Raw genomic sequence first — 9,210 nt, 5'->3', positions numbered from 1 at the left:
TTTGAAAAAAGTTTTAAAGACGTTCGTTGAACTGAAAAAAAAAGTTCACAAATATTAAAAAAAGTTTATATTTCTTGAAAAATGTTCATACATTTCAGAAAAAAGTTCACCAAATCTCAAAAAAGTTCATTATAATTTGAGAAAAGTTCATCCATATTCAAAAAAATTCATATAATTATAATAAAAATTTCATAAAATTCAGAAAATGGTTAATTGAATTGGAACAATATTTGTTCATTTGAAAAAAGTGAATAAAAATGGCTCTTTTTTTCGAAATATGAAAAAATATATAAAAATGAAAATGATAATGAAAAATTAATAAAAAGAGTAAATAAAATAAAAAAGGAAAAAATAAACCAAAGAAAAACCAGTACAGAAAAAACCTAAATGAAAAAACCACATCTAGGAAGCTTCCAGAACCTTCACAAAACCAGAAAACCTCCCCCTCCGGATGGGCCGGTCCATGACCGAATGCTGCAGGCGCCGGTTAAGAAAATGCACTTTAACCGGCGCCTGCAGCCTTAAATAGGATTTGCCGCAAATAATCGTAGCAGTTTTCTTCTTTCCCTGTATGCTATTTCTACTTTTTTCTATTCCTTCTTTTATTTGTTTCCTGCTTTTTTTACCTTTTCCTTTTCATGTTTATTTTTCTATTTTTTTACCTTTTTTGTAAATTAAAATTTTCAAAAAAGGTTCAAAGTTTATTTTTTGTCCAAAATTTCAGAAAATGGTCAGAATTCTGCAGTTTTACTTCAGTTTTGAGAAAATATTGGACTTCAGAAAAAATTTCATTCCCAAAATTCAAAACATATTCCTATTTTTTAATGTGTTTTCCTAAATTGTTTGTGATTTCGAAAAAATGCATTATTAAAATGTTTGATTTTTGGAAAATATTCTTTTGTTAGTGGAATATTCATAAATTCAATGGAAAAAATATTTTAAATAGTCACACAATGCTTCTTGACATACAGCCGTATCAATTTCTATACATGTCAAAACTGCATGTAGTAATTAAGCTGGATGAAGGATGGATGGATTAAATTGGACGAAGATCGAACCCATGACCTCACTTTCCGCAGAGATAGCACTAACCACCAGGCCATCGCAATACATATGGCTAAGATTTTCATTTCAACCTTTTTATTCACGTTTTCCTGGATTTTTCTGTTCACTACCGTTTTGACCGTTTATTCGTTTTTCTTGTCTTTTTTTTATGCGCGGATTATTTTTCACATTCTTGCAAGTTATTTTAGTTTTATGAACTCTATTAAAATTTCGTTAAATTGTTTTCGAAATTGGATGAACTTTTTTTCAGAACCGATGAACTCTTTTTGAAACTTGGTGAACTTTTTTTTTCAAAACCGATGAACATTTTTCAAATTCGTGAACTTTTTAACAATTTGATAAACTTTTTTTCAGTTTCGTTGAACTTTTTCAGAATCGATGAACTCTTTTTAAATTTGATGACCATTTTTTTTTAAATTTGATGATTTTTTTTAGCTTTTGAACTGTTTTTATAATGAATGAACTCTTCGTAAATTTGCTGAACATTTTTTAAAATTTGATGAACTTTTTTAAAATTTGATTTTTAATAGCTTTTGAACTATTTTCAAGAAGTCAACGGTTAAATGGGTTGACCAATCAACAATATTACACATTTAACTGAACGATCCAGCAAAAGGAAACGAAAATAAACAAAGTTGCTTGTTTGGCCGGCCCACAAGCTCGAGGCTGTGAGCGCCAGCTTAAAGCGCCAATTAGAAGCTCCACGAGCTAGATGCGTGAAAAAGAGAGATGCGTGAAAAAGGGAAGACCCGGCTCATTTCCATATTATGGAAGTTCACACCTTAACCCTTCGGTCAATGAGCGGAAAAATAGTGGAGTACCTGAAACCAATCTGTGATTGGATGATTCATGAAGGGGTCGTGGTATCCCAAGTCCATCAGGGTTCAAATCCTGATGTTTTCATTTATTCCTAAATATATTTCAGAATTTCCAACGATGCACATTCACTAGGAGGAGATATTTCCGTCGACGACGAGGTGCCTATGATGACTTCTTAAATTTCAAGATAATATGTCGGCCCGGTCTCTTGAAGGTGCTCATAGGGATAGGATATGCGTGTGTGCATTCATATGAATGAGTGTATGCGCATGTATATGAACACTTGCGTTTGTACTATGTTAAAAATTTTTGTAAAGTACAATTAACTCCGGTTGTACATGGGGCGGGAGAGACGACGACGGCCTTCGCGAGGTGTCGGTGGCTTATGTCGGCTGCGATATGACATGCTTGGTGGTGGTGGTGGCAGAGGTGTTTGGTGGGCCCTCGTCTTGGAGGTTGGACCTCGGCGTTCTCCGTGAGGTGTAGTTGGCTGCGTCGGTCTCGATGCCTCTTCATCGACGGGCACCTTCGATGGTGGCGGAAGTTGGTTGGCTTGTTGTTGCCGGTGCGAGATGATGTGTGGTTGAGGTGGTGTGAGAGCTTGGGTGCAGACCCTGTCTCGGCCTTGTGTCCTGGCAAGCGATGGAGTCGGTTGTGGCCGTCGTGACCTTCCTAGAGGCATCACTGCTTTGTTGTCGCACTCCTCCTGCACGGATCCGGCCTTCGCGGCCTCCCCAAGGATGATCTTGTGATCGGACAATGACGAAACTTTGGTGAGACGTTTTTCTCTCTTGGGAGCTTCGTCTCGGCGCTCGCCATCGGCACGCAGGACTGGTGGTTTGTAACGGTTGTGGCATCCAGACTTTTGTGGCAACGATAATGGTGGGAGCGATGCCGAGGGCGCGACAATGGTTGCGGTAGTCAGCTCTTCTCCGGCGTGTCCACGGTATCGCCTCGGTTTGTTTTGTTAGTGTGGAGTATAAGTTGCGGCGACGTAGCATACGATGACACTGGCTGCAGGTAATTCGTACGACGATCGTTTGTGGCGTCAACCGTGCCTAGTTTTGTCCTTCAGAGTTCTCCGTCACAGTCGGAGTTGCCCTATCTGGTCATAGGTAGCCGTGTTTTTGGCAAAATCTTCATACAGCTTCACGTGTATACTATAGTGTTGGTTGAGTTGACGATCGCCTACGTCGAAATCTGAGTCGTTTGCTCAGTGTAGGGTTAATGATGACGCCTCTCGGGAGTGATGGCGATGACGTCTGTGTGCTGTCTCGCGTAGACCCTCTTTGAAGTGGTGTGCGTGGGGTTTCTTATGTGTACCGCTCAGCGGTTGTGATGGTTTCGTTCGGTTCTTCATAATTAACTGGACAATCTGGTTTTCGCTTGGTTTACCTTAATTGACCGAGAAACACTTTTCTTCTTAATAAATGCAAGATAACTATCATTTCAGAAAAAATAACGGAGTAGAATTAACTCCGGTTATACTATATGGATGGCTTCTACATGGAAAAGAGAATACCCATTTCATTTCATATTATGGAACTTCATACGCTAAAATCCCCTCGAAAGAATGAAAAAAATAGATTGAATAATTCACGGGCCTTGTCTTGCATGCGATGACCTAACAAACCCCTTAAATTCTTTCGAAGACTGAACGGAAAATTAGCTGATCGATTACTGTGCATGTAGCGAAACTCAGAATTTAAATGTTCCTTCTCAGGGTGCATACACACTAGTAGAAAAATGACCTTTCGTTGAGAGCATTAGTTCTGATTGGATTTTGGATCGGGACTAACGTGACCTCTAGTCCCAATTTCGACGGCTAGCCTTTAGTCCCGGTTCATTTGTGACCTCTAGTCTCCATTGATGTTACCAACCGGGATTAAAGGCGTGCTGACAGGCTGGCGTCACGCTGCCCCCCTACGAGCCCCTTTAATCCCGGTTGGTGATACCAACCGGGACTGGAGATAGACCTTCAGTCCCGGTTGGTGATACAAACCGGGAATAATTCGAGTTATTTTGTTTTGTTTTTGTTTTTTATGCTTTTTAAGAATTATTCGAGTTGTTTTTTGAATTTTTTGCCTTTTTTGAAGTTTTTTTTAAGTTTTTAAATTACTTATTGTTGTTTATTTTAATAATTGTTTGAAATTCAAAAAATTAAATCTTGTGACATCAAGACCTAAGGATTAATAGGATTGATAGCTTACTATTGTCAAGAAAACAACAAGTGGAGAGTTGGAAACTAGTGGAGATAGAACCGGAAAGTTAAGCGTGCTTGGGTTGGATTAGTGAGAGGATGGGAGACCGGCCGAGAAGTTAGATGACTTAAAATGAATGGAGTGAGTGACTGGCCGGGAAGTTAGACAATTTGAAATGAGTGCTCCACGTTGGAGCAGTGAGTAGGGGTGATTAGAGATTAAATTGTCAAATAATTCAAATATTTGAAAATCGTAAAAAGTTAAAAAAATGAATTTAATTTTTTAAAACTATTAGAAAAATCGATTTTTTCTAGCCCCAGCAGCCAGCTCCCTTCCTCCAGCCCCTCCCTGCCGCCGCTGGCGGGAGCCGCCGAGCAAGGCCCGGGCGGCGTCGGCGGTGGCGGGACCTCTCTTCCTCGTTCTTCCTGGCCTCCCTCTCAGGGGAGCGTCTGGATGGCGGTGCGCCTCGGCCGGCAAGCGGTCCGGCGTTCTCCGGGTGGCCTCTCGCGGTGGAGCTGCCCCTTGGCGGCGTGGTGATGGCCGCCGGTGTGCTGGTACGATGCGTCGCCCCCGGCCCAGATCTGGGCCCTTGGGCCCCATCTGGGTTTTAGGCAGGCCGACTCTGTCCTGTGGCGGTGCTGCTTTCGGTCGGCTGGAGATATGCTCTTGCTCGGACGTGGATCGGCGGAGCCTTGACGCGCATGCTGCATTGCGGCAGCAATGGCTTAACGGGCGGGGCCTGGCCGATCCCGTTAACCCGCGGGACTGGTATGCCGCTGCTGCTGCGTGCGGTCGGCTACTACCTCGGTGGTGGTGGAGGTCGGTCCCTCCCGCGTGTCTACGGTACTGCTGGTTCCGGTTTCTGGCATATGTGCGCCTCCTTCCTTCAGGCCTCGAGTATTTGCTTCAAGGAGACGGTGCGGGAAGCTTCTAGATCGTGTTGGCGTGGGATGGTGGTCGGTATGGTGGTGGGCTTCGGTGCGCCCGAGGTGAATGTTGAGATCGGGAGAAATCCCTGTCGGCCCGGTCAATACCGACATGGTGGCGCCTGAGGGTGCTGCCAGACCTTCCTAGAGGGCGTCGGGGCTACCCTTTCCTTCTCCTCGCCCGGTATCGAGGGAAATCCTTGGCAATAGCGTCGTCATCGTCACGTCCCTTCTTGGAGGTGTTGATTGGTACCGGCGATTCGGAGTGTGGGAGCTTGGTGGGAGATTGTTGGTGGGTGCAGCGGTTCGCGAGGCTTCTTTGCTTTTTGGTTGACCCGCCGCTGTCAGTATTTATTTTTCTTTTTTGTTCTTTTTAGTTTCTTTTGGACGTGACTGTGCTGTTTCCGTCTCAGTACCTATCGTTGGTTGTATCGGTGTCGGTTGCTTCGGAATACAAAGTGGGGGAAAACTCTTTTTCGTCAGAGTTGCCTGAAAAAACAATGACCATACAAAACATGCGGTCATATTTATACATCTTTGCGAAAGAAAAGAAGAGGAGAATCTGTAAGCCAAGAGCACACCTCTGAGCTCTTTCATCTTCATGTTTTCATCATCAGAAGCTTTCTCTGATATGCTGTAAATGGAGTATATGACTATATGCCCTTGTGTTGCTGCATAAACACACTAAAATGTGTTGATATACATCTGATTTAGAAAGAAAAAACGTTGGAACAACCTGTATTTGTGAACGCAGGGAGTAATGAATACCCGAATACATACTTTCTGACCTTAAATGATGTTTGTATCTTCCTGTCAATATGAAAAGTATGATGCTACTAGCCCCCTGGGCAATTTGGACCAACCAGAGCAACGATCAGATCTTCAAAGGGATCCAGCAAAATATATACTAGCGCAGGAAGAATGTTCAAAGGAGTAATGTGTCTCCTTGTTTTTTTTTTGCGGGGTAATGTGTCTCCTGCTTGTTGACGGAGCAAAAAGGAAAACTTATGGGGACTTGCATTGGAATCATAGATAGACTTTCATTTACCTTGCTGTACCCTATTACTATTTGGCTTACGGCCTTGTTTTCCTTTACCCTTTTGTTCAGCACTTTATGAAGAAACAAATGGGCAGTAGGATGACCTGGAAAAAAGAATGACCGGTCTGTTCAGAGAGCAGTTTGACAATGGCTTTGCTGAGGCCGCGGATGGCACCTTCATTTTCTAGCAAAGCAAACCATCCGGCTCACAACTTTTCTTGACAGTGTGCAAAACCGTTCCAACTTTTTACCGTGTGTTACCGTGGCTTGATATATGGCCATAGGCAGTAGCCACTTCTGGTGGTTCCTGATAGACAGAAATCGAAAGAAAACGGAAGAGCTCAAAGCGCATAGACTAGAACAATGGACAGGTACGATGCAGGAAGGAACAACCCGACAACGCATTTCAATCAGATTTCAATCCCTTTCACTTTCATAGAGATGGAGCCATCCCAGTGCAAGTGGGGAGCAGCGGAGAAGAAGGTCAAAGACACCAACTTCGATCGATCCATTTCCATTGCCATTGCGTGGCTCACGTTCGCTCGGGCCATTATCCCACGGGTTCGCTGTCGCCGGCGGTGCTGACATGGCTGATCTGCCCTCTGCCAATATGTATTTTAAATATTTTAAAAGGATGTCAACTAAGCCAGAGCCAATCCTAGCCACGAGCTCTTCCGCGCCGCCAGCAATCTATATATATCCAGGCATATACATACATGTGATAATGCCATTGGTAGACGCTCCAAATTCAACGTCCGCTTCAGAAACGTACGTGATCGGACCGTGTGCTCCGCTCTTGGTTCTCCGGATATTTATCTCGGGAACCGCGCCGTCGTCGGCTACAGATATCAGGCTATATATGGTTGCCGGTTTCCATTGTGGCTGCTTGTTTGTCGTTCATCGGGCGAGGTCAGAATCAGAGATATATACCACGCTGCATGGCCGCTCCAAGTCAAAAGACTCCACGTCCGTACGAAAATATGGTCAAATTTTGTTTAATGCATGAAATGGTCCATACGGTGCAGCCTCGAATGCATGTGGACAGGCAGACAGACAGGGACTTGATTTCATCTTTACGTACGCGCGGTTGGATGATCTGACTTGAGTTCCTTGCATAGTTTGATGGATGGAGTAGGTTGGGCGGGAGTCTACCGGCCGGTGCAGTGGTCGCGCTCACGTTGGGGACGGTAGGGTAGCTTAAGGTGCAATCATATGGGAAACTCTTACCTTCCACCGACGGATTCAAATAAACTGTCCACCTCTTCTTCGTCCCACGCATCAATAGATTTCTGAAACTGGGACACAGTTTCTAAAACTGGGCAGTTGTTTCAGAGAAACTGTCCAGTCCGTGCTCCGCCCCAACGACCTCGCATCGCCGGCCTGCTGTGGCTCGCCGCCCCTCCGTCGTCGGCTGCTACAGCCCCGCCGCCCCCTCTGCTGCCGGCCTGCTGCGGCCCTGCCACCCCCTCCGCCACCGGTCTCGCACGCCCCGCCGTGGTGCGCTGCCGCCGGCCGATCCTGCCGCCACCGGAGCCCCAGCCACCGGCGCCGGAGCCCCCAGCCATCGCCGTCGCGTTCCTGCCGCCGGCCGACTCGCGTCGGCCCTGCCTCCCCGCGCCAGACCGGATCCCGGCTGGGATAGTGCTTCTGCAACAAGCAAATTGTTTCTGAAACTCGACCGTTGTTTCAGGAATTAACGGATCCAAAGTTTATTTTTTGCAACAAAGCGAAAGTTTCTGTAACTTGAGCATCGTTTCAGGAATTGCGTCCAGACCGGATCAGACGCAGCGAATCGGATGGCTACACGCGCGAGATCGAACGGCTGTTCAGATGGTGGATATTTAATAAATATCCACCGATAGATGCGTAGCAGTCCCCCAATCATATACTACTACGTCTGGCGCTGCGCAACACACATTCATACGGCGGCAGACGAATTCAGGCACGGGTCCGGGGCCGTGGCGGACCGGCAGCTCAAAGCTATCCATCTGTGCTTTGCGGCGGGGCGCCTCCGAGAAATAACATACACGCGTAAGGTTCTTTCTATTGCTCCGTCGGCAATGCGTTCGTCAAACTGCCTCGTGGTCTGGACGAAAAGGTTTACTTCATTTCCACGGGAAGCAACCAGATCGACCGCTCTTTCGGCGTAGTAGATTTGCAGGTTTGAAAAGTCCGGCGACAGCGGGGGATGTCGGTGCGTTTTGGGGGGAATGTTTCAGCTCCCTGCTCCGGCGCTCACGGCTCTATGTCATTTGGGTCAAAACGAACAAAAACGTGGCCTAATGTACGGATTCAATTTTATTTTTATCTGTTCTGTGCTTGTTCGGATTCGTTTTAGTTTTGAATTTAATTCGCCTTTGGATCCAAAGCAGATACAAAGCAGACAGTTTGTGTGTCCTCTTCATCCGCAGCATGGGAGACTGACGGCAACGGAGGCGAGTCATGGGGGGAGGCGAGTCATGGGGGCACGGCCGAGCTGCGGGGCGGGTGCGAGGGACGGGTGGGGGGGGGGGGGGGTGCTCGCGTAGTGGTCGGCAGCTGGCGCGGGAGGTGGGGCAAGTTGGGGCACTTGCAAGCGGGTGGGACGGGCGGCGGGGACAGAACAGGACATGGGCAGGGCCGGAGCTACGTGGCGGGGCGGCGACGCGGAGGCGACCTCGCGACCGAGGCGGTGTGGGATCTCGCCCACCAGGTGTTCAACCGAATGCACGCATGGATATGTCGAAAATGCTTCTTGCCCCGTTGGACCCACTCGCCGATCCAGACGAAAAAACAAAAACGAACAAGGATAGGCGAATGAACGACCCAAACAGACAAAAATCAGCGTCCATTTGGGTCGCTGTGTTTGAGTTGATCTTATTAAAGTGTAGGATCGAGAGTATGTCTAGGGGGGAACGGGGTGATTAGACTACCTGACCAGATAAAAAACTTATTTTTTCTTAATTTTATCGGTCGGTAAGTTTTAGCAATTTTACTAAAAGACATGCAAGTGTAAGTAGAGGGTAGGGATAGGAAGATCAAACACAATGAATACACGACGATTTTTGGCGTGGTTCCGATAGGTGCTTCTATCGTACGTCCATATTGATGGAGACTTCAACCCACGAAGGATAACAGCTGTGCGAGTCCACGGAGGGCTTCACCCGCAAGGGGCCCACGA

The sequence above is a fragment of the Hordeum vulgare genome, chromosome 4H (assembly GCF_904849725.1).
Source record: "Hordeum vulgare subsp. vulgare chromosome 4H, MorexV3_pseudomolecules_assembly, whole genome shotgun sequence".
Taxonomy (NCBI): Eukaryota; Viridiplantae; Streptophyta; class Magnoliopsida; order Poales; family Poaceae; genus Hordeum; species Hordeum vulgare.
This window is presented reverse-complemented; position numbering follows the sequence as displayed.